We start from the raw sequence: 27,209 nt of genomic DNA, 5'->3' as shown, positions 1-27,209 counted from the left end.
TGTCCATTCCTGATGAATCTATAGTCGTCGAAGAAGAGTCAAGTGATGTTGAAATTCTCACCAGAAGAGAGCGTTATGTAACGTCATTGCTGTCCCACATTTTTGGAGTCGATGGAAACGAGAGTACGTGGTAGAGCTGCAAGAACACCACGGAGCATTAGAGAAGGGAGCTGCCAGCAACTCACCATCAGTTGAGACAGGTGACATTGTCATTGTGATGGAAGAAGGAAAGTCCAACCGAGGAATGTGGAAGCCTGGAAAGGTTTTAGATGAGTATCCAGGAAACGATGATCTCGTAAGAGGAGCCACGATAGAAGTTGCCTCAATCAATGGCAAGCGGAAGCGTCTTAGGAGACCTCTACAGAAACTGTTTCCGTTAGAAGTTCGCGAAACTAGTGTTGCAGATGCAGAAGAGCCTGCTAGACCAATTGCCTGCACTCCACAGAGACAGAGGGGGCAACCCGCCATTGAAAGAGAAATGAGAAGACGTCACGTCGATCAGTGTCTAAACGAACTGAAGGACTATGATGAACATTGATCGAGGGGGAAAGATGTTTTAAGCTTTACGAACTCTGAACTCACCCCTCTCGCCTTAGCACGAGTTTTTGACCGCGTGCGTAATTTCAGGTGATTTTAATTAGCCAATCGTGGCCCAGAATGTGCTCGCGCATACATTTGAACTTCGCTGTCGTAATTTTCCAGATTTTCATCTTTGTTGTATTTTCTTGCCGTGTTGAAGATTTTAGGCCAGCCTTGCCGCTGCTTTTAGGGTTTTGAGTCTAGTTTCTCTCACCATTTTTAGCCATTGTGATTCGCCTTTTATTACATGTTCCGGATTACGTGGCTGGCTCATTAAATAGTTCGTACATTTGGAGTCTGAGCCTACAACTCACTGAATACAATTCCCCACTGGAAAATTTGAACCATTTACAGACTTCAAGAAAGTTCGTTAAATCTCTGTAAAATGTCAACATTTCCTTTGTAAATTACAATGTCTGTAAATTTGCACACTTACAGAGATTTTGTAAAGTCTGTAAATTTTAGTAAATGTTTCGCTTTCAGATCGTATAAAATATCCACGAAATGTTGCTATTTTTCTTGTAAATGTTTTGTAAAATTTACAGAGATTTTATGACATTTAAAGAAATCTCTGTAAAATGTCCACTTATCTCTGTAAAAAGGGCAGGAGAAAAAATATCTGTAAAATTGAAAACATAAAATCTCCATATTATGTCTGTAAAATAATATCATAGTTAAAATAATATCATAAAATGTTACTAAAATCTACACAAATAAACTACACACAACGTCACACGGAAAATGAGCCCGCGCTTCCTTCCATCCTAGTACTCGTGAAATGAATAATAATCATTGGTACGTACTAGCCACGGGTGCTCGCAAATTTTGGGAAATTACTGAACAAATTGAGATAAGCTTTCAATTCGTGCAAATCATGCTAACCAGAAAAAAAATATGTTTGTTTGATTCCGGGTCGAACGCAGCCCGCAATAACCAATACGAACGCCTTCTTTAAGCATACTTCAAGTTAAAGACAAAATTACGATCTGGATGATCTGGATGACAGTCAATTCTAAATCTAAGGAGCAAATGCCAATAGGCGGGGATACTAATGGCTTCTGATGACGCCTTTGCTGGTCCACTGTACTTCTTGCCTCACTCACTAGGTCTCGGGACTCCCGCGTTCTGGGCTTGACCACTGGATGGAAAAGGTCTACATTGCCCTATACACTTGTGGAAGTATTAGAGCTGTCCACCTTGACGTTGTACCGGACCTGAGTGAAGAAACTTTCAGTAGAGGTTTCAAACGTTTCATTTGCAGACGAGGAATACCAAGATTGACCACTGGATGGTTGCTGAGGACAGTATGGGACGGCGTGGCTGTTGGAGTGGCAGCGGCGGCGAAAATTGAGGACTTTGCTGGAGAGCTTCTATAGGTCCTCACTTCTGGTAACGATCCGAGCTGTGCTCGAAGAGTGGCGAGGGCAAGCCATGGAAGGTTTACAGAAATTTAAGGATAGGTTTACAATAAGTAATAGCTATGTTGCTAATGAACGAACTCAAAATGGACTCTGAACACGGTTGTTTGAGCTTTTATATGTAGACGTTCGTCTGCTGGTAAGCCAGTAGAAAAGGCTGTACTACTGAACAGCTTAATCCAAGCACGTGTAACATCTTCAACATGAATAGTGCTTTAATGCCTTGCACCAATGCTATGGCTCGTCATAATGCTCTGAAGGTAACAAAGCCCACCATGTTTTAGGTTTAGCTACAATAAAGCTTACAATTTGCTGACCTTTGGAATACAACTGCTCAGTAACTCTTTTGAAAGCGATGCCGCCATGAACGGCTCATTGAGAACGTACATCACGCTCCTACTGGCATGACAGTAAAATCTCATTTTACTCAGTCTCTCTCCAAGTGCGTGCAAACGTTTTCCCTGTGAAAAGCAGTTTTTCTTCACAGTTTAATTGAAGAATTTGATAACCAAGCAAGGGAAAAAAATCCTGTGGTTTAATTGCTGCTTTCTTGACTTCGCTGTTTTCAGAGTGGTTGAAAAACTCTGTGCTGTGTTTACTTTCACCAACAAAACAAAAGGAATCATTCAAATTCAGTAACATGCAAAGGGGTGGCCCTGTATTTTACAGTCTAGCTGCCTGACCATCTTGGGGGAGCACAAATCCTCTCTGAAAATGCATAACTTTGCAAAGCCATAACTTTCCAGACTTTCCCTGGGTAGTCCATCGATAAAATTGATAATCGATAACATTCAATAATAACTGATAAAACTTAGTCAATGATATCAAAAATCGTTAAAAAATCGATTACAGGATTCGTTGTGACTAATCGATAATTATCGATTTTTCACTTAGCGTTGTCAATTTTATTGATAAATATCGAATTTATACATATCGAATTTATACATATCGAATTTATAGATTCTAGCAAAAGATACAAACAAGCAAAAAACCACTCATAACGACTTCCTCAAATGGTTGTCAAAATGAATAAAATGTGCTACGACTTTTCTTAAGTCTCAAAAAACAAACCAATAGTTGAATAATGACAAAAATTCAATGTGCAGAGAACGGCAATGATATTTACTGTCATCCTGCTCATACAGTGGAATCCCTATTTTTCAAACTTCCAAGAGAAACAAGAATTGGTTCAAAAAAACCAGCTAGTTAAAGAAATCGGGGTACATGTAGAATTTGTGTCTGACTGAGTGGAGGGAAATGATTTTAGTTCTAAGAATCGGGAGCTTTGGAAAATCAAGTAATATGAAAAATTACTATTCCGCTCTCCTCTCGCCCCCCCCCCCACCCACCCCCCCCCCTCCCCGAGCCCTAAGAGTGAACTTCAAGACTTGAATGTATAGAACTGTGACTTCGACAACCTCGTTCCCAGGACCTTCTCCACTTTTCAAAATGGCAGATGAGAGAATACCCTGGGCAAGGCTGAACTAACACCCTTGCTGATTGGCCCTGAACAGGCTGAATGGTTTAAATACGTCCTAAAGAAATATGGCGAATGTGGCGAGGGGCTAAGCCACAATTAAGATTCCAAGAGATTTAACGTAACCTACACGTATGAACAATATCTCAGATATATCCAGGCTAAATAAAGATAAGACTAGTCTAATATCACAAGGTCTGAAATTATCAACTTCGAAATGAACAATTCAAATTCAAAAAAACAGGTTCAAGACTATGCTGCGTGTGTAATGTGTTTTAATTTGACCTCATCTGTTTATCGTCTTTTACAAGATTTTCAGTACGCCATTCCTCAACATTGCCGATAGTTAAACGATAACTATTTTGTAAAAAGACATGGAAATTGCATGCTCTATTTTTCTCCAGATTAGAGGAAATGGGTAATCCATAAACAAAGCTTTACAAGACAAAAGATTTGCCTGGCCAAATACCTAATCGGGTCAATCCAATCCTTGTTGTATTTTAAAATTTATAACATACTGACAGTATTGTAGGAAAACAATGTTGATATAAAAAAAAAAAAAAAAAAAAAAACAGTCGAGCAACCAGAGTAAAACATATTAAAGCTATTAAAACACTCTCTAGTTGAAAATTTTGCTTAAAACGAGCTTTTGGCTGCCAGCCTTCATCCTTAAACGGATGATCAAAAAGATGCCAATCATTGCACATACAACGAAAAGTGTGAAATAATGCAGAATAAAATTGCATATTTAAAGTGGCCACAACAAATGGGAATTTGGATCATTAAAAGATACTAATTTAAAAGAATAGCAGACTGTCTTGGTGGTGGTCTAGAATTATTGTCTGCTTCATTAGTCATGGCACAGTGTACCATGACTCGAGAGTTATTTTGCACACAATAATCGCCTTTGTCAATTACTTAATTAGCATTTATTTATCAAAGCTCATTTGATGATTGTTCAACCATGCATGGTTTGAAAACATTTAAAAGGAGAAATGTTGCAATGCTTGACATTTCTGATAAAATGTTCTTTTTTTCGTGTTTGGAACAAACTTTGTCTACGAGATTTCTGCAATGACATTACTTGGAGTTATAAATTAAAGGAGAAACAAGCAAATGCCTCCAAAAAACTCTCAAGTCATGGTACACTGCCATGACTAATGAAGCAGACAATATTATTCTCGACCACTACTTAGACAATTATGCAATTCTTTTAAATTTATTTAGTCTCTTTCTATTACCGGTATCCAAATTCCTTTTTGCTGTCACCACTTTAATTATGCATTTTTATTTTGTGTTATTTCGCACTTTTTGCTGTATATATTCATTTATTTGCATCTTTTTGATCATTTGTTAAGGCAGCCGAAAAGTCACTTCAACCTAAATTGATAACCAGAGAAAGTTTTAATAATAGTTTTAAAATATTGATATAGGCTTGAGATTGAATCCTTATCTAATGACGACAATTAACATTTACCTTGAACAGTATTTTCTGCCTCTTTCTCCTTAGACTTTAAGATCAATATGGTGTAATCTTGAAACAACCAGGTTGACAATGAGAATGCACCTACCAATAAAAGATGACGTTATTAATATTAATATAGTGTAAGGAAAATTAAATACAGTTTACTGTGATCCAAACTGAATATATTTCAGCACATGTTGTGTATAGTTCAATTTAATTTATTGACTCTAGCTATGTGGTATATGGTGTACAGGAAATGATGTGGAAGGACTGTTAAGTACAAAAGTGAGAGGTAAAGTCTGCATTGGTATCAGCTAAAGACTATCCTAGGGTTTCCAGGGTTCAAAAAAAAAAAAAACACCTTGGTTATCCATCTTGGCTGTCAGACAAGTAGCTCTCATGCAAATTTTGCTTGCCCTGGGCAAGATTTTAATTTTTTTTTTTTTTTTTTTTACTTAGTTGGCAGATTACTTGCCTCAAGGTCCTATTGGGCAAGTAAGAATGAAAATGTTAACTTCCCCCACAGGAAATTCTACTTGTTCTGAACGGCACTTTTTTCGAGCCCTAGTTTCCACAGCACAAAGCGACTAGGAGTACATACATACTTTATTTAATGTACGTGTTTATTTCTAGTTCCCCTCAATGGGATGCTAGTCCACTGCAGGGTTTACAACAGTGATGGAGACATAAGTGACACACAGTGCATGCAGAAGTAATGACGTTTAACAATGTCTTGGCTATCCTGGACATAGCAAAACAAACTAACAAATGTACCGTATAAGGTAAATAAAAGTAAATAATTGGTACAAAATGTGTGGAGTGAGAGGAATTGGCAGGAGAGAACCATAGTGAAGAAATGGGAGTGAGAGCACAGAGTGGTGGGAGAAAGAAAAATCTCCCGCGTTGGTGCTATTTTTCGGCTGTGATCTATAGATCCATTCAATAAATTGAAAATTCTTGCCTTCCTTGATTTTTAATTATCAGCCATTTAGCCGTATTTGTTGCATTGCAGACCCATTCACAACTTTAAAGTCACAACTATATTTAGAAACCACGTGACTAGAAACGAAAGACAGTCATCTAAGGCACAAAATGTCACAGCTTACATTTCTAGGTAGCAGGGAGGTTAAGGAAGGCATGACGGCAACAGCCTAGACTGTTCACAGTCTCTCTATTTACCCACGCACTGAGAACACCACCAAACAAAAGGTTTAAATAAGCAAAACAATAGCTTTGCATGTGGATTATAAATCTTTGTAAATTTCGTAGCCGTCCTCTATAAAACAACAACATGAAATGACCAAATTTTGGTAATTCACAATTTTTTGATGACAATGTTGCCCGCATGTAAGAAGCTACATTATTTAAAGTCTGGCAAAATAGTCTTGTATATTTTTGCCATACCTACAATAGTTATTGGCATTTTAGGGTAAGTAGGTTCCTATTACATTGTAGGTTCTTAATTTATATGAAGGAGGTATTATAGTTGTTGATTACCAGAAAAATAAATAAACTTTGGTTTGATCCATAAATATACAGTGTTTATTCACAACTGTATCATGATAAGCCTAACACAACTTATTATGCAATGTTGTCTCTATAACAAGAGTTCATAAATTTAACCGTAAGAATCTGCTTGATTTCACTAGGCTTAAGACGGGTTCTTACATTCTTGGGTTTTAAAATACAATAATCATGGATTTAGTCCTGATTGTTTCATTCAGTCTCTACATGTTTTGTGTAGACTATATAATTACCGGTATATTGTTGAGTGAGATGGTACAAATCTAAAATGCAGATTCCTACTACTGTGGTCATTATATAGTCTCTTGTCAAACCATTTCCTGTCTGAATATAATCAAAGTTACTTGTTTACACAGATGAGGTTTGTGATGCTGAATATGTGAAGTAAGGCGAATACGTTTAACCATTTAAGTGTCCTACAAAGAGAATAACAGAGGGTATAAATGAAAATCATAATTATACTTTATTAATATTATTCTTTTTCTTTTTGATAGAACTATAACATTATTATTATCAAAATTATAATTACCCCATTGTTAAATATACCACATGCACCACCTCACCCTTGCAGTAAATTGAACCACACTTTATTCCCAGATATTGCATCCTTTGCTCTTTATTTGTTATAAAGATGTACACATTGTCACGAACATTATAGGTGCTCCATTTCTAGCAAATTACCATGGATATCTTGTCAATGAAATGTATAAAAGCTCATATATCAAATGTCAATTAAAAGACCTGCATTTAGCGACAGAAAGTCCCAGGATTTATTTCCACATCATTAGCAATAAAGTAAAGTCATAAACGTAGCGTAAAAATACCGAAAGTTGTTTATTACAAGTGGAATATTCTTTAAACCTAATGTTGGAAGAATTGGAAGATATATCTTATCGCTGCCATGTAAAAAGATAAGGCAGCTTGAAACAGTGTGAAACACAACTTCCCTCTCACAGCATTTCCTTTTTTGGACTTTCGTTATCATAATTTCACGGTAGAGAATAAACTATGATACCACGGTATATATGAAAATTTAAGCAAAATAAAGATTTCAGACAGCTCACCTTCTTGATCCTGCCAAGAAACTGCTGCTACCATGGTTTCCTTCCAATCTGGTTCCGGGTCTCAACAGCTGCGACTCACCTTTTCGATCTTGAGCTAATCTCAATTTCCACATCAATTTTGTATTTTGTGAATCGGATGAGTTTGTTAGCAAGTTCAGATTTATCGGATAAGGTAAAGCCACTCAAGACATCTCCGGTCTGTTTTTAACAGCTATGAATAAAACGTACTTTGATGTGAAGTTTATATGAAGTAATTCATATAAATTCATATAAATATATATAAATTCATTCGTAATTCATTCTTCCCTTTCAAAACGTACTTTGCCAACACTAAGCGCGAATTTGATGCCAGGCTTCTCCTTTGGTGCCATGTGCCTAGTTCTCAGTGTTCTTCGCTTCGAGAGGATAAATCGATCAAGAAATCCTCGGAACTCCGACATAGGGCGAGAGCTCGGCGATTGCAAGGGCGACAACCGAGCATTACGCGATAACGAATGACATCATCGCCCAAAATTTTTCTCAGTCTTCTTAGTAATTTGCATAACTTTTAAATCGTTCTTGCATCATAAAAGTTTGGTCTTTACATTTCTTTTGGGTTATAGTAGTAATTTCGTGAAAAACCGCAGATTTTCAACGTTCCCCCAACATGCATCTCCTAACGTGTAGAATCGGTGGCCAGAAGGCCAAGTAAGTTAAAATATACAAACAAATTTTCATAGACAAGATATTTCCAAACACTTCTTATGCAGACAATTTCTGCACGACTGACGGTCTGTTTGCGTTTTGTATGCATAATCTTCTAGCAAGTTTTAAACTTTCGAAAATGGCTAAAAAACGAAAGCCTATCAACACAGCTGGAGAGAACTGGCTTATCATCGCTAGTAAAATACATGTAGCCTAGTTTAAGAGATATGTCTTGCAAAATAGCATATAAATAGTTCTACAAAGTCGGGAAAATTTACAACGTGTCTATGCCGGGGGCATAAAGCGCCTGAAATTTCATAACTTTGCGAATTTGCACTAACTTAACAATTTTACTAGGAAAGACTCACAAACTTGGCTAAGTTACTGATGTTCTTTTCAGCAGTATCGACAGATTTTCGCTCCATGGCCATTATTAAAACTCAGAATACAGAAAACAGTCTGGAATGGTCTAATAGACTAATCATGGAGCGAATTCAATATGCTACGTCGCTTGATTTCCCGTTGTCCTAATTTTATAACAAAATACTACGTCTTATGAACTGATGAAAGACAACGCATTTCGTAAACTGTGTATTATAAATTCCTTGCTAGAAGACAGAGCTGGAAAAGTTCTTAAACGGGGATGGAACCAGAAATTGCAGACTTGATTGATCTGTTTAAGATGACACTGCATATCTACATCCGCTCACTGAAATACTGTCTGGTCGCATTTCTGGCGTTGCTAACCAATATACACCCTTGAAAAAAGCAACAGAGATTAAGGCCCAGTTCAGACGTCGTGCTTCTGTCGTGGTGAACTAAATTGCGATTAGGTTTGACTGTAGCACGGCTGGAAAACAACTCTGATTCAGACGTCGTGCCAGAGTCGAACCAAATTCTGGATATACTGATGCCTCGTAACAATTCTCCTCCTAACTCCCCGTGGGAACGCAATCTCGCCAAAATACATTAATATAATTTATGAATTTTGTTTAGCGCGGCAGAAGCTCGACGTTTGAATCACTGCCGTGCCAGAGTCGTGTAGCACGGCAGAGCTTGTCGAACTTAACTGCTTGCCGAACTTAATTCAAAAGTTTGATTCAGACGCCGTGCTTCTGCCGTGTTTTTGTCGAAATTAATTCCTGAATTTAGTTCGGCACGGCAAAAGCACGACGTCTGAACTGGGCCTAAAAGACTCATACAAACAAACGTAAAGTACTAATTACCTAACAACGAAGTGCCTTCCTTTGGGAATACGGGTCCGGGAATACAAGATAGTTGAAGACGCTACAACTTTCCGGGGTTCCGCCACACCTTCGCTGCACTATCGACATCGAATGGAACTTGTTATGCCTCCCAACGCCCTTAAACTCGTCAACGTTTTCTGATTGGAGGAGAACGTGTCATGTGTAAATGGGAAAAAAAAAAAAAAACTCACAATAAATTTGTTAGCCTGCGTATATACGCGTGTTGGCGGGATTTTGCGCTCAAGTGCTTTTCGTGTTAAAAATGGTGGCTCCGCCACCAAACCCTGCCCCCCCCCCCTCCCCCCGGGGGAACTGCCATATAAAGAGGACGGGCGTGCTCGTCTGAATTTTTGAAAAGGATCCCTGAGAGGTACTAAGATGCTGTTTTGTGGGCGTGGTTTGAATTTTTTTCACCCTATGGCCTAGCCTGAATAGTCAGTCATCTCCCACCCTCGGCCTAATTCCCCGGGATTAGGCTGAGGGGGAGAGATGACTGACAAATATCCCTAAATTTTCTAAATATCTTAATATTTTATAAATATACCAAGATATATCCGGAGGTCTGTCTTGCGCGGTTCAACGAGGTAAACTTACGTCTCTCATAAAGTGACAAAACCTTTTTCTGTAAGTGATTTTTTTTTTCTTTTTTCACACAAAAGACTCTCAGGCGCACAGGGAGCCCTCGCATCATTTAGAATACTAATTAGAGATCAACCTACATTATCGCGCGTGTTTTGTGTTCTGTGGCGGCCATTTTGAATTTTTAATACACGGTCTGCTGGTGCGAAGACTGGAACCGAAATTACGGAAATTGCTCGCAGCCCGCTCGGAGCTTGTTATCCTCGGTGAGCGATCGGATCCTCCGAGATTTTGCGAATTTTCCCATCCGTCCCAGGCTACTAAAATTTCGGTTCCAGACCTCACACTAGTAAACCGCGTATTTACTAGTAGCAATCAGAGATTAGTGAAGTGTGTTCGGTGCCCGGGGGAAGGAAGGGGGTACTCTACGGATTTGTCGATAGGTGTGGTGCTAGGAACACATCTATGATTCAGTTAGTATTTGGACATCTGATTGTAGGCTTGGTACCAATACCTTCTCTATTAATATTTCATACTAAATAATATTCCATACTATATTTAATAAAAAATCAGTAACTCAATTCTTTTTATATCAAGATCCCAGACTGATTTGCCAGATCCTGATTCCTATACCCAAAATAGACTCCTGGAAAAGCATACCCTTGACAGCAGCGCATACCAAAGCCCATTTATGTCATTCCCCTTCCAGGGTTTTCCAAGTTATGTATTTTTCGGGGTATTGTTTAACTTTTGTGTCCTTTATTGGCATCAAATGTCACATTACTCTAGCAGGCGCATCGTTTAGTAAGGTTAAGTACTGTGTATAACACGGCACGAAAAATCGCCTTTACCGCGCGTCAAATGTGTTGTTAAAGGTTTTGTAAAGGTCGCCTTTGCACGCTTTTGACGATCTGTGACGCGAATCAAAGATCATCTGTGAATAAACCTTTACCACCAAATCAAAGGCGTGAAAGGCTGTTTTTACTCACCTTTGAACGCCTGTGTTTTTAGGGTTAAAGGTGATCCTTTAATACGCCTTTGCGCACTGTCAAAGGCGGGTCAAAAGTGTAATCAAATTTGTCTGCGATTCGAGTCAAAGGTTTGCTAAAGACGTGGTCGAAGATGCCTGTGACGCAGGCCAAAGGTTTGTCAAAGGTACTCTGCGCGTTCCGCGCTCGCGCGTCTCGCCCGAACTTCTCGCTCGCGCTCCTCTTTCGCGCTGCGCGACCGTTGATCACGTTTCGCGCGATCCACATCGTATACGCTTTTTTCTGCTTGCTACACTAGCTTTGTAGCTCCGCGTACGAAAGATGCAATTAGATCCGTACTCTTGATTTATGTCTGACAAGTTTTGAAGAATATATCAGCTTTAATAAGGTTATTTTGTACCAAATTATTGACAAATGTTAACGGAAAAGCGGCCCGGAAAGATCATTGCGCCTAATTTTAAGAAAATAAATGTTCAACTTCATCTCAGTTTCAATTTTTCCCCCCGTTTTTATCAAGAGTAAATACCTTCAAGTACCTTACATAAATGTTTTGGGCTTCAGGTTTCAAAAAGCCACGTTGCAGGCTTGGTTTCAAACTACACGTAATGAGACTGATCATAAGGAAAACATTGTCTTGTCTATCGTGAAAACAACAGTCAACAAATCTTCCATGGTACAAAGTGCATTTATCTAACATTGAAGTACTATGGCTAAATTCTCAGTTCCTTAAATTTACTAGACCAGACTAGACAATAGGGAAGACAACCGCAAAATTTCGGGAAAGATATAGGAAACTTCGCACAAAAGTCAACTAGTGTATAAGCGTCCTTTCCAGATGGCACGTACAGTCCGTTGCATGGAACTCCTTATGTTTTGACAGTTCTCCTTTTCTGCTTCTTGCACTTGCTCATTCTTGCATTATAAGTGGAATGGAATACAGTGTTTTCCACTTCTTTCTCATCAAAGTGGTTAAACTGCCTTGTTGGGGGTCAATGGCAACTAAATCCCCATGATTTCTAGGGAAGACACATTTTGACAAAGTCTAAGGCGTTGACGAAATTAATCAATGCATCTTCACTGGATAAGTCCATCCTGTCGACCACTGCTTGTCCGCATTTGTCTAAACAGAAGCAAACAGACAAAAACGTTGGAAATGAATATTAAGGGTGAATCTTGGCATTCTATTCCTTAAAGTTTGCCTATAGTTTTTGTTAATATCACATTAATAAAACGTGACCAATCAGATCATTACTCCTCCTCCGAATAGTTTGTGCTTCTGTCAATAGTAGCCTTTTTTTGTATTTCTCTCCACTCTACTCAGAGATTTGGTCACACAGGTATGTCATTAAGAGCCAGTTTAACAAGCTAATTTCACCAGCTGAACAAGGGTTATTCCCCAGCTAGAATTTCATAAGAGAACAAAGACTTGGAGTCATTTTAAAAGTGTACAGCTTGGCACAAATAAACAAAAAGCCTAGAGCCAGTTTACCAGTCCATCTGTCTGCCTGTCTCTTAAAGACATCTTACAGACCTCTTACAACAAAGATCTTTTATGGTTGCAGAATAGCAATCTAAAAATCAACAAATCTGACATAAACTGTGACAAGAAATGAGGAATACACACACCTTTGGGAATATTGCTGTTCCTGTGTAATTTCCACAGATCTCTTCGTGTTCAGTAGTGTAATCTTTTTCCTTATTTTCATTGTAGATCATATGTGAAAAGGAGCATATAAACATATCAAAATAATTGCACATTTGATTAGCAAACAGTTAGCAACTACTTGTACACTTTTTTCCACTGAAAAAAATTCCTGAAATTAAATGATCTAACATGAGACATGTCTGCATGGAATCGCATGGCTCATTCATTGAAACAAAAATCCAGTCCAAGATGATGAATACAACCACTATGATTCCCAGTGCAGCCGCATCTCATAGAGAGAAATGGCTATTATCCAGTCAAATTTGCCAACAAAATTTTCAATTGAGTAAAAGCAAATAAATGTCTTTGTCAATTTACTTTTACTAAGTTATTATCAAATCCTCTACGCCTTAAATTCTCTACTGATCCCATCAATAGTTATGAATTAATCATATTATTAATTTTGCTTGGAAAAATTTGGTTTGGAAACCTGATGGCCAAACCAAAACAGTCGATATTGCAGACAACCACTCAAAATTTGGATTCAAAACTCAGCTTTTACCAGTCAAAAACCAACATTTCCTGAGACTGGTTTGCAACATTGTGCAACTTTGATTCATTTACCAAAAAGATTCCCACCCCTTGCATGTTTTCAATAACATTTTAATTACTTAATTTTCATCCAGGTGAGCCAGTTGATGTATTTGTCCCTTAAGAAAGACAACATTTCCTCACTTGCCCTTAAATGAACCAAAAAGAAACAACTTTTTTTTCACAGAGTGAGACTGTAATAAAAATGATCAATTAAAATAACATTAATAAGCTATAGCCAGGTTTTCAAAGTCTATTTATATCCTTTCTTTGCTGGAAAAAGATATTAAAAGTTGTGGCTGAAGAAATTATAAGATGGTCTATGCTACAAAATACAGAAATAACAAATGAATATTCCAGCCTTTTACTTACCAAAATGTTCTGATGTGTGCACACTTTGGAGCATTGCATGATTCAACTGCATCTGAGTTGACTATGAACTACAGAGTTGTATATTGTATCCTCTCCCAGAATTTATTGTTAATTTCTTCAGTTCTTCTAGAGTGGCTAGCTGAAGGATAAAAACAACATTCATCAGCAAATTTCCACTAGTCACATATTTATTGGCATTTAATTGTGTATTGCTCAAAAGACCAAGACATCAAACTCTAAAACTACTGGTATTGTCCAGAGAGGTCACATAATAATATTATTATGGGGTCAGCTTTTTAATTTGCAACTAATGGCAAGTTTGATTTTTTTATCAAACATTGTAACAATTTCACCTACTAAAGATAAGCTGGATTATGTGTACTAAAGGCATCCATGGTCGAGTGTCGATCGATACCCTTGATCAATCCTCTAAATCGACACTCTATCAACATCTGATCGATATTCAATCAACACTCCATCGACACCTTGGTTGACACTCAATCTACATATCTATTACTCAGTTTTGCAAATATCACAGGGTAGGTGCGTTTGATCACCTGGTATGACACCATTCTTAGCCCTGGAGACAGTTCAAAATGTCAAATGCCTGGCAGGTTTGGGGTGGGGGGGGGGGGGTGGTTGGGCAGGGGATAGTGGAGTTCCAAATGATTGATCCATAAGCCTGATACAACAAATATCAAAACATATTTTTACTCCACAACATTTTGACCACTGTGATGATGCATATCATTGTCGATAAGAGTACAGACCACACTAAACCACATGCAATTCGTTAAATTCAACCCAGTGAAGTCATTTATCAACATTAATGAACAAATATCATCATAATTTCAACTGTGGCAACAAACAGAACTTTTTTTCAATAGAATGGTAACTAGAGACAAAAGCAGAAACTTATCCATAGATTAAATTTTCAGAGTCAACAACTCTTTTAATGGTATAATGAATATGATAATTAAGTCAGGTCGTGATGGACTGTCATACATGGCTGACTGAGTTTTTCCTTCAATACAAATTTCCTTTATATTGACATGAGCTTTCTTTCAAGGGAATTGTTTAAGCTCAGAAATTACCAGAGGCATTATGCACAACAATTTATACGTAAATAGAGTTAAGTTTAAGCTTAATTCTTAAGTTACATTTATTTCAAGCAGTGATCATGCTAAAATCTATGCTATGACAGACACTTCAATTTAATGCACAAGACTTGACTGAGTGAGAAAAAAAAACTATCTTTGTCAACTTTTGTAAATAAGTATATGTGAATTGAAAATAAAGTTTGGTCTTTCTTAACGAAGAGCTTTGCCGATCAACTGTGATTCAGTCAAGTGCAATTAATCTTCGACCAAATTGTTTTCACTGCCGAGGATCTGTCTTGCCATAAATATACGCAATTCACAGCTCTTTATGTAGCCATTGCTGCGTTTAATTTACTTTTTAAACTCCGTTATTCTCTGAACATTGAAAAAAAATGAACGAAATTCAAAGACTTACCTTTTCCTGGTCCAAAACACAACGAAAATTTCACCAAAGCCGCCATAATGAAGCCAAATGAAGAAAAATGTCTGCTTTCCTCACAGCCGACTTCGTTGACCTTTATTCCCTTTATTCTGATTGGCCAGAAAATGCGGGAAGCCGCTGGCAGCCGCGTTTTCCCGCTGTTTTCGAGTTGTTTCGTTGTGCCACCTCCAGGTCAAGTGAAAACTTTTTCATTTAAAAAATACACATTGGCAAAAAAGCAAGCTTTCATTTTATCGTTAAAACAGAAAAAAAAATACGAAAACGCAGGTTATTAGGGCGTTAAAAGCGGAGTCGCAAGATATGGCCATATTTGACCTCGCCTTTGACATGACATGACGTAGGATCAAAGTTGTACAAAGCCATGCCGCCTTTGAACGCCTTTGACATAAGAGATCAAAGGTATGCAAAGCCGTGGTGTCTTTGAACGCCTTTAACGCACGTCAAAACTGTAGTCAAAGTTATTGACATGTTTGACCTCGCCTTTGGCAGGGATCAAATGTATGGCAAATCCATAAGATATTTGATTCCCCCTTTTACGTGGGTCAAAGGTGGAGTCAAAGTTAAAATCACATTTGCCCTCCTCTTTGTCATGGATCAAATGTATCGGCAAAGCCATGACATTTTTGACACACATTTGACGCTCGTCAAAATTTGGATCAAAGCTATGATCATATTTGACTTCGACTTTGATCAGGATCAAATTTAGAGTAAATCCAATTTTTCGTGCCGTGTAACTATAGACAAGAATAACAGTACATTACTTTATTTCCAAATATGAGCGTTTTTAACTTAAGTTTACATGCAAGCTTACACCCGACTTACATAAATTAAGAGCCTATTAAGCTGACCTGCCGTGAAATCAGTGAAATTCCATGAGCGGTGTGCATTTTCATTTCCTTTTCGACGTGTGCTGCACTGCGTTGGAATATTTGCTGTCTTTCCCAAGGTCAATATAGTTGTGTTGATTTATTCGAGCTATTACGTTCGAGCCTTGCAACTTTATTCTCACAAAGAAGTTGAATCGCCGAGAAAAGCAGCTGACTCCTGAAGGACGACACAGATCACAAATCGATATGTTACCCACAGAGTTTCGGAGAAAATACGGCACTCCACAGCTTTCTGGTGCTTAGATAGGTACCCTAGCTTGTAACAGTTCGAATAAATCAACACAACTTTACTAACCTTGGGGAAAACTGCCACGATTCCTACGTAGGACAACGAACGAAGAAAAGCACATGGAAATGCACGGCTAGCGCTTCATGTAAAACCTCACTATTATTCAAAGTGAGGCATCACATCAGACCGAGGCCGTGTGTTCCATATAGCCAGTCCAAGATGGCGTCCAAAAAGCTACGGATGCTCGCACATTTTGGGAAATTACTGAACAAATTGAGATAAGATTTCAATTCGTGCAAATCATACTAACCAGAAAATATATATTTGTTTCATTACGCGCGTAGAAACAAAGTTCGTTGATCGATCGATGGCCGATTGTATTTAAAAACTTAACCAACTTTCCACGGCTTTTACCTGTAGAGTGTACGAAACGCCTTTTAAACCTTTTTTACTAATAATTTGCGTAGTCAAAGAGCCATTGAGTCTAAATATACTTGTTGAATTAAGCGAGTAGAAGTGTTGTTCACTCCCATAGCAACAGAATAATTGATTCTTTATGACTGCGACCATTTATTGCTTTTCGAAATCGTATGAAAAACTTCGGGCGAACTAACTTTTGGTCGGGGCGAATCGACTGTTATGGGAGCGACACGACCTTGAGTTGGGACGAAGCGGTTCGGGGCAAAACGGACGTGGAGCGAAACGACCTGTTACCAAGAACGCCCGTGGGCAAACTTAACAAAGAGATCGTTCTGGTATACCAGGATCTGGTATACCCTCTGATTGGTTAATTTTGACAGGATACGTCAACATTGGAGCGTTACTTACGCAAATGAGAAATGCGATATGGCGGTCAGTGCAAAATGGGCCTAAACGAGTTATACGGTCCGTAGCATTTGTACATTTACCGTTCTTTTCTCGGTCTCTCGACCTTTCTTTCTTTCAAACGTGTTTATGACGGGCTCTTTATGCTGCCTTATTAGGGCCCGGCTGTTTGATTAGAACTATTTACAAGTACAATAAGTTGCTTCTTTTCACGGCTAAGTGGGCGTAAGTACCTTTTGTTAAGTTTGCCCAAGGGCGTTCCTTCGCTTTCTCTCGCCGCGCTTCTCCCCTATTTTTTCATTCGCCGTTCTTTGCGATGCACACAACTGACCAGAGTTTGGTCCCCTCAGATTTGTGGTCAGTTGATGATGCATGGCTCCGGAATTTTAAGGCGGGTAATTACATAGTCCCTGGGCCAAAATATGCTTTCTTTTTGATGCCCCGAGTATGTCAAGTTATAGAGATTTTATGGTGCCCCGAGTATGCCAATTTACAGAGATTTTGCAGAGATTCTATGGTGCCCCGAGTATGTCAATTTACAGAGATTTCATGGTGCCCCGAGTATGTCAATTTACAGAGATTTTATGGTGCCCCGGGTATGTCAATTTATAGAGATTTTATGGTGCCCCGACTATATGTCGATTTACAGAAATTTTGCAGAGATTTTATGGTGGCCCGAGTATGTCCATTTACAGAGATTTTACGGTGCCCCGAGTATGTCAATTTACAAAGATTTTGCAGAGATTTTATGGTGCCCCGAGTATGTCAATTTACAGAGATTTTACGGTGCCCCGAGTATGTCAATTTACAGAGATTTTACGGTGCCCAGAGTATGTCAATTTACAGAGATTTTACGGTGCCCCGAGTATGTCAATTTACAGAGAGTTTGCAGAGATTTTATGGTGCCCCGAGTATGTCAATTTACAGAGATTTTATATGGTGCCCCAAATATGTCAATTTACAGAGATTTTGCAGAGATTCTATGGTGCCCGAGTATGTCAATTTACAGATATTTTACGGTTCCCCGAGTATGTCAATTTACAGAGATTTTACACGATAAAGCAAAACCTGTAAAATCTTTGTAAGTGGTAACTTTACAAACATTCTTAGAAGATTTTGTTAAGTCTGTAAATTATGAGTGGCATCCTCTTATTCTAGCTGCTACAATTTACAAACATTTTACAAACATTTTGAAATGAACAGAACTAAAAACTAAAGAAAATGTTTGTAAAATAAATCTACAGACATTCTGTTTTTTAGTAGAATAAATACCAAGTCTTTAAATTCAGGATCAACAGACATTTCATAAAGTCTGTAAATGGGTCAAATTTTCCAGTGTCCCAACACTTTGCCCTAATAACAGAAGGAAAGTCTATTTTCAATTAACGTTACTTCAAACCTTCGCGGGGCTATATTGTTGGTTTTCAGTGTCACGCCATTCAAAATAGATTAAAATCAAAATCAAAACCGTTCAATAGAGTAAGTCCAGAATCTGGAAAATGAAAGAAAGTAAATATGCAAAGACCCTCGCCAACATTCTGGTCACAGCAATTTTTCTTATGCAAGATATGCGGAGAAATTTTTTACCCAAATTTATAGAGATTTGTATGGAGACGCCATGCTGATGCTCATCCGTATGGGCACCAACATGGAGGCCGGAAACCAACAGAAACATCTGTCCCTGAGTTTTGCTACAAAACCGCGAATTTATCTGTCAAGGTACTCTAAAACATTAAAATAATACTTTTTCTAAGACATGAAGTGTTCAGATAGCCAGATTCCCCGAAATAAGTCACTTTTTTAACCATCATGACGCCGTCATCTTAATGCCGCGTCGCGCACGCAAAAGCTTCGAAATTCAAGCGTAGTGTATCACAAAACCAAGAACCCATTCGAAGCGAAAATTTGTATGAATATTAGTTTTCAGCTGCTCTTATACATCATCAAAGTAAAATCTGAGGAAGATCAATAGTTTTGTACTTTGAATTTTAGTGACGTCATGTGAAAACCAGCTACTGGTCGATGTTTTTTTTTTTTTTTCGGTCCAGAAAATTAATGTCCGCGAAGCACAAGTTTGCATAATGTGAACGCTAGGGGTTCTGTTGTTTCATTGGCTCGCGGCTTTCAAGTTGACGCATTCCTCTGTGAAGGCGTGATATATGTTTATAAATCTTTAGAAGGCGAAAACTCGCACTCGTTTTTCGAGAGAATCCCTCCTCTTTAAATGAATTAATAGGGTATGAAGATTTGACGGTTTTCCATGAAATTTGGTCAGAACATTCACTGATAGATATGGAACAAGAGCGTGTCGGCGAATTCCTTCATTTTAAATACTTTCCTCGTGGCGGCCTTTAACGTAACAGGTTACGTAATTTTTTCGATAGTCGAACTTGACAGATCTATAAAAAGATAACCAATAGAAATAATAGAAAATGCTGACACGTTTTTGGAGATTGAGGCTTTGTGATTAACACTGCACAGATATTTTGCATGAACGATCGCATTTGATACCCCGATTAATTCGCTGGAACGTCAGTCGGTCATTTTGGAGTTGACGGCCTCTGCCGCCTTTGGAAAGCAAACTCCAAAACAAAACATAATTTTATCGAATTTTACATTTTATAACCTTTCTGTTGATATATAGTTTGTGGGGGTTCCTTGAAAACAGCGCGCGTACGAATTTTTTTCTGGAGGACTCCCGCGAAGGTTTGAAGTAACCTTAAAAGAGATTGCCTAAATTTTCACCAAAATGCAATCAAAAATCTTGAGTTAAGACATGTACTTTACCATGTTAATTCCTATCAAAAGAAATTTGATGGCTTTAGCCAAATCAACAAGAGAACCATTCACCATTGATTTAAGTTTACACGGTACAGGCAGCCTACTTCTAGAGAAACTTAAAGAGAAATAAACATGCCAGTGAGAAAGATTTTCTAAAGCAAAACATTGGCATGTGTACATTGCACATTTCCGCTTGATCAACTCGTGTTTAAATTTGTTTTTTTTAAAGCAAATTAACATAGCAAACTGTCCGTGGCCAGCTGGCTAGAGCTTTCACAGTTGGTGTGATATCTCACTTTTTTACCGACTTAACTAAGTGTAGATGTAGATGTAGATGTGGATGTAGATGTAGATGCAGATGTAAAATGTAATGCGCTTATTAATATTTTACATAATTAGCGCTCTATAAATTTAATTATTACTATTATTATTATTATTATTATCATTATCATTATTAGATGTAGATGTAGATGTAGATGTAGATGAACTACGGTTTCTTTAGCATGGGGGGGGGGGGGGGACTTACTACTCCCTCCTGGATGACATGCTAGTTTTGAGTTATTTCACTTATGGAGAAACTGTAGCCTAATAGTTATCACGCTGGACGTCGGATCGCTTTCTCCGGGTTGGAGCCCTAGCTGGGATAATTGTTTTGTTTCTCTACGCAAGACTCTTTACTCTCCTCAACCAGGTATGGAAATCAGTACTGGCGACTTCAATGCGTGTAAGAGAGCCCTGCGATGGACTAACATTCCATCCAGGGGGAGGGGGGGAAGAGAAATATTCCAAGACGCTTTATGCTACAGAAAGCAGTATAAGCTCCGGGTGTAAGGACATTTTGGCCCGACGCAGTCTCCATCTTTGCCTTTATTCTTTCAGGTTGTGCCTATAATTCGCCGGTACACTCCCCTCAATCGACACGAGTAAAATACATATCTTTTACAACAATTGCCCAACACCACAGTTACCTCACGATTCTGAATGAGCTCAGTGCCACGTATTATCAGCAATGCCGAATTTGTTAAGCTTAAACAGCTTTAAAACTTATTCTCGCCTTTCTAGCGTGTCCCGTGGTTGGTTTATGAATGACGGAACAGGAACGGAATGCATAACGATTTAGCTATCGGCTGATGGTGCATCCTAACCGATTTTGTTTTGATTTAACAAGAGTGGGCCTTTATTTGCTGAAATTAATTGTGCAAATGGTTACCACTGTCAATTTTGTTGTTGTAGGTAGAGCCTTTATCAAGGAAAAAGAGCAAAGTGATAATATCAACTATGGGTATTAGTTTCTACAATTCAAAATGAGAATTCGCCTTACCTTTGAAAGTGCGAAATGCCGAAGAAGATGCGGTGCAAATTGTGTACAGAGTCTCTAAGCCAGACGTTTAGATTAAATATGAATTGCTGAACAATTACATGTCAATCAAGACAATGTCAGCTTTGAGCAACGACAATAATAAAACCACATTAATGTCGATTGCATTTTGAACTGCTTAGATTGTCTTCTGATAACATAGCCTTAGCGAAGCGCGCGTTCTGATTGGCTAATACGCTTGATCCATTTGCCCGTGGGTTGCACGCTCACGTCTGTTTATTTGTACTTTCTCTCGGCAATTGTTTTCACTGATGTTGACACTTTGTAAAACATAATTCCTATTTTTCTCCTCCTACAATATGGAAAAATCTAATAATTCTTCCGGAGATGAGGAATACGTATTATTCCTGTGAGCTAGCAAATTTCGAGCACAAGTTTTTTTTGCGGGGCCACCACCTAAGAGATTTGCGAATTTAAGCGAGCAGGAGTTGAATCACCTGGTTGAACAAATTAACAGATTAAAGGCAATCAGCACTCGAAAACGGACCAAAAAGCAACATACTGGTCTGTATTAACCTTTCGAGGTTAGTAATGCATTGCGGGAATTTTAGAGAGAATTTTCTAACGATTTGACGACAATAAAATTCAGCACAAGCTTTCTTTGTAAAACTAATCTGGCATCGAAAGTCATTTAAATTCTTTCGCCCAACAAAACTTGAACATGAGAGCTTTAACAAATCTCTGTTCGTGAAGTCTTACATACGAAATCCTTCTGTTCGAAAAACGTTATAAAGGTAATAGTTTTTTCTGAGCTTCAATAAAGTAAGTTTTATCATATATTGGTAACCTGTGACGAATTATTTCAGTCGGTCCGGGTTTTGGTTTCGCTCGAACGCTCGTCGCTGGATCGTCAATTGAACTCTTCAAGAAACAGCCGCTCGCAGGAAAGACTGCATCGTGCACAAATATAAGCTTATAACATTTTCCTTTAGGTCTCAGTCTTCTGCTCATTTGACCGACCTTATTTTACCAAATAACGAAAGTGACAGAGATCATTGTTAAAAGCCATTCATGTGTTCAAGTTCAGGAAAACGTAACCCACAAACCTGCTATTGAATAAGCGCATCTCAAACAGCTCAAAGCCAGGGGTTATTATTCACTTTCTTCTCCACTCTCGCTTTTGTTCTTTTCTTTTGCCGAAGAGGCTGTGAAGGACAGATAGTTCAGCCACCAAAGGCTTCAACCATGTGCAGTTTGTTTCCAATTCTTCGGAAAACTGATCGAAATATAAGCTTAACCAATTTTTGAGAATCGCTTTTACCGACTGCAATTTTCGTTTGTTGTCAGCTTGATATTTACATGTAGGCTAACTGAGCAGTTGGAAATTGTTTGTTTGCCCGAGAAACTATGTATTCGCCGCGGTCCAAGAAAAATTTTGATGTGTCGCTTTGTTTGATTTTTGAATGAACATTTTCGCACGGTTTATCGCGCCTTTGACTTCATGTAAGCCAGACGAGATTAAATATATATTATCTCAAAAGCCTCAATGTTATAAAAGAAATGGAAACTTATCAGATCTAGAATCAAGAGCTTTTCTAACAGCTGAAATTCCTAAATTAGCTGTTAGAAAAGCTCTTGATTCTAGATCTGATAAGTTTCCATCAACCGATTGCATTGTAGAGGCTATTGAAATTTGTCTCCAGAGCAACAATTGTCAATTTTCTGGAAAAAATTTTGTGCAAAAACACGGTACAGCCATGGGGCCCAAAAACGCTTGTAGTTATGCCGACTTGGCAATGGGTTTGATTGATGAGAAAGCTAAATCTGAAGGTGCCGTGAAACCCATGTTATGGTGGCGTTATAGAGATGATGTTTTCGATATTTGGCCACATGGTTTACCTAAATTGTTAGAGTTTACTGAATACATCAATTCTCTTTATCCCACCATCAAGTTTGAGCTGGTTTATTCGGAGCATACCCTCAATGTCTTGGATCTCACTTTGCACCTCCAGGAAGGTTTTATTAAGACAGATATTTATGCTAAACCTACAGATAGTCACCTTTATTTACCTTTTTCAAGTTCTCATCCGGCACATTGTAAAAGGGCTATTCCCTATGGGGTTGCTCTACGAATTAGACGTAATTGTTCCTCTGACGATTTTCTTAACAAGAGGTGTGCTGAATACAAAGGGTATCTTAAGTCCCAGGGCTATAATGCAGCTTTAGTAGACAAACAATTCGACAAAGCGCTTAGTATTGAGAGATCAGAATTGCTTAAGAAAAAAGCCAAGCCTGTCAAGAGAGTTTTCCCGTTAGTTCTTGACTACAATCCTATCCTGCCTGATATTCAGAGAGTTATCAAGAAACATGCTCATCTTCTGAGATCGTCGCCCGAATTACTTGAAATTTTTCCATCTAAATCGATTTTTCCAGCATATCGCCGTACCAAAAATCTCAAAGATATTTTAGCAGCATCTAAATTTCATGGCGACAACGGGGTAAACCAGGAAGGGAACGAAATGGGAGGGTGCTTCAAATGTTGTACTCGTTGTGATCTTTGCAAAAATTTTTTAATTCAAGATTCCAAATTTAAAAGCTTTTCCACAGGCCGAGTCTACAAGATAAAGCAAAAATTGTCTTGCTCTTCCAAAAACGTTGTTTACTTGGCCTCGTGCAATAAATGCAAATTGCAGTATGTAGGTTCCACCACAACAGAATTTAAAGTACGTTTTCGCAATCACAAATCATCCATGCTCACCAACAAAAAGACGTGTGAGCTTGCAGTCCATTTTAATTGTACTAGGCACGAAATTTCCAAAATTAATTTTATCGTCATCAAACAAATTACTAGCCAGGGGGTTGCTGCGTATATTGATAAGTTCTTATTGACCAGAGAGGCCTATTGGACCTCCCAGCTATTTACACTCAGCCCTCATGGTCTTAATAAAAGACGGGAATTTAGATCCAAAAATCGCGTCCGTTACAATACATAATTAGACTGACTATTATACACTTATACACTTAGTAATTAAGGCGCTCGCAGATACATTGTTGTAATCTCATCACTTGCGCGTTCCTGTAAGTTGCCATTAGCTTGTTACAATACAGAATTAGACTGACTATTATACACTTAGTAATTAAGGCGCTCGCAGATACATTGTTGTAATCTTATCACCCGGGGCGTTCTTGTAAGTTGACATTAGCCTGTTATGTAATCTATTATTTCAGGTTGTATAGCATTATGTAATTATATTTACATTTTTCTGATCTTATATATATATATACATGCAAATCTGTAAACTTACTAGGATTTTTAACGTTTTATTTTTTAACTTGTAAATATTGTTCCAATCTGAAGAAGGCCGAAGGCCGAAACGTCACATTAAAAGCCGGAACAGTTAGAAGTTTGCTTCATGACGCCTCATCTTACACTTAACTATCTATCTATCTATCTATCTATCTATCTATCTATCTATCTATCTATCTATCTATCTATCTATCTATCTATCTATCTATCTATCTATCTATCTATCTATCTATCTATCTATCTATCTATCTATCTATCTATCTATCTATCTATCTATCTATCTATCTATCTATCTATCTATCTATCTATCTATCTATCTATCTATCTATCTATCTATCTATCTATCTATCTATCTATCTATCTATCTATCTATCTATCTATCTATCTATCTATCTATCTATCTATCTATCTATCTATCTATCTATCTATCTATCTATCTATCTATCTATCTATCTATCTATCTATCTATCTATCTATCTATCTATCTATCTATCTATCTATCTATCTATCTATCTATCTATCTATCTATCTATCTATCTATCTATCTATCTATCTATCTATCTATCTATCTATCTATCTATCTATCTATCTATCTATCTATCTATCTATCTATCTATCTATCTATCTATCTATCTATCTATCTATCTATCTATCTATCTATCTATCTATCTATCTATCTATCTATCTATCTATCTATCTATCTATCTATCTATCTATCTATCTATCTATCTATCTATCTATCTATCTATCTATCTATCTATCTATCTATCTATCTATCTATCTATCTATCTATCTATCTATCTATCTATCTATCTATCTATCTATCTATCTATCTATCTATCTATCTATCTATCTATCTATCTATCTATCTATCTATCTATCTATCTATCTATCTATCTATCTATCTATCTATCTATCTATCTATCTATCTATCTATCTATCTATCTATCTATCTATCTATCTATCTATCTATCTATCTATCTATCTATCTATATCTGACCGGATTCGGAAAAACATAGCCATAGAATTTGACTTGTCACTGATAATCTTGCTACAATTCTGTCCCAGAGCTAGCTTTCCACGAGGCTTATCGTAGCTCAAATAGCAGCAAACAACTCTCCTGTATGCCTTTTGAGGCCAGGAAGACTAAATTCACCGTCTTTTCGTTGAATCATGGATTCTACAATTTAATTAAGAGTGCTTTTAACATGAAATTGGAGTCTAAATTAACACGAACGTACAGATATCAAAAGCGCGGCGGAGAGCCAATCTATTGCTTTCTAAAGGCCTGCATCGTCCTAAATGGACTGAACAAGAGCTTCCTACATCGAGAATCGTTTGAAATTCAAACAAACTAGGCCATAGTTAGCAGTAAGCGAACACTCAACATGTTGTCGTTACGTCAATTATCGCCCGGAAGCCACGCAAATAAATTTCTTCCGCGCTAGCGAATCACAGACAGTTCTGATACTTAGCTAAGCCGAGAACGCCTAAAATTGGTAAAACAAGGAAATTCTACTCACGATCAGCGCTTGAACTCATGTTCTTCTCTCTCCTCGTGGCCATGTTTTGCTCGCAAATAGCAATGTCCTGGATGTACTTCAATTTTGTCGAGCGCGGAATGGCACATCCAGATTTCAACAGATTTTTTTTTCCTAAGTCTTTAGCTACATCAAAGTTAAAAGCAAATGACGCCAACAGCAGCTAGAAATGTCCAGTCCATTGCACGTCTAAGCCCTAAATCGATGTGGCTAAAGATTTTTGCTGTCTAAAGCAAGCACAACATTATCGCCACAGGGCAAACGGCCTTCTGTTACGGGACTAAATGTGACCCGTACAGTTTACACATCTCCTCAGGCCCGCCTCAGGTACGATAATGGACGACGCTTACTAGCAAATCGTTAGTCTTGGGCCTTCATTGGACTTAATGATGTCCTCGGGCAGACTTCCTTTAGACAGCAAATACAGAACGCTAATCGGTCGCTCCTTGTCAGAGTCACCGCGCGAACTGAATTCAGACGAGTGTAGCCTGGGCTAAACTTAACGCAAATTGAAAAGAGGTTTTTTTTTGGGGGGGGGGGGGGGAGGGGGTGGGGGCACAGAATATCCTAAACTGCTCAGGGAATTCCCAAGTTTCACTCTAAATGCTTTAGAAAGATCGACAGAAATTAGACACGCTCGTTTTTCGACCTTTCTGGGTCATGCAACCTTGTTCCCTTGAAATATATGTCTCGATTTATGAAAACGGTATTAAAGACTGAATCAGGTATTATTTGATTTATTTGTTTTTCTTTTATTTCTTTGTTTGTTTGCTTGTTTCTTTGTTTGTTTGCTTGTTTCTTTGTTTGTTTGTTTTTTCTGCTTTCGCTATTACAGCAGCTTGTAAATCGTACCTAGCATGAAATGTAGAAACTCCCAGCCGCATGTTCCATTTATTTAGGTTTTTTTTTCATTAGTTATCGACCAGCCCCCCCCCCCCCCCCCCCAAAAAAAAAAAAACCTCTTTTCAATTTGCGTTAAGTTTAGCCCAGGCTACACTCGTCTGAATTCAGTTCGCGCGGTGACTCTGACAAGGAGCGACCGATTAGCGTTCTGTATTTGCTGTCTAAAGGAAGTCTGCCCGAGGACATCATTAAGTCCAATGAAGGCCCAAGACTAACGATTTGCTAGTAAGCGTCGTCCATTA

The 27,209-nt window shown here is 38.1% G+C and overlaps 1 protein-coding gene and 1 long non-coding RNA gene across 3 annotated transcripts in view; both read right to left on the bottom strand.

The window, feature by feature from the left end:
• The window catches only part of LOC145460327 (somatostatin receptor type 5-like), a 73,312-nt gene extending 50,589 nt beyond the window's left edge, over positions 1 to 22,723 (bottom strand). The window contains exons 1-3 of one of the 2 annotated variants that reach the window (XM_081445103.1): positions 21,220 to 22,723; positions 9,438 to 9,595; positions 4,952 to 5,041 (exon numbers count right to left, since the gene is read on the bottom strand). The gene's annotated coding sequence lies outside the window, so the exon portion shown is untranslated. The remainder of the gene's footprint in view (positions 1 to 4,951; positions 5,042 to 9,437; positions 9,596 to 21,219) is intronic. The other variant, XM_081445104.1, reaches the window with a different exon arrangement.
• LOC145460593 (uncharacterized) lies at positions 6,603 to 7,753 on the bottom strand. The gene is made up of 2 exons (XR_014039868.1): positions 7,528 to 7,753; positions 6,603 to 6,879 (listed from the first exon to the last, which is right to left on the bottom strand). It is a non-coding gene; the product is annotated as an uncharacterized LOC145460593 (long non-coding RNA).
• Positions 22,724 to 27,209: the final 4,486 nt, after the last annotated feature.

This window comes from Orbicella franksi, chromosome 11 (genome assembly GCF_964199315.1).
Source record: "Orbicella franksi chromosome 11, jaOrbFran1.1, whole genome shotgun sequence".
In the NCBI taxonomy this organism is placed as follows: domain Eukaryota; kingdom Metazoa; phylum Cnidaria; class Anthozoa; order Scleractinia; family Merulinidae; genus Orbicella; species Orbicella franksi.
This window is presented reverse-complemented; position numbering and strand designations above follow the sequence as displayed.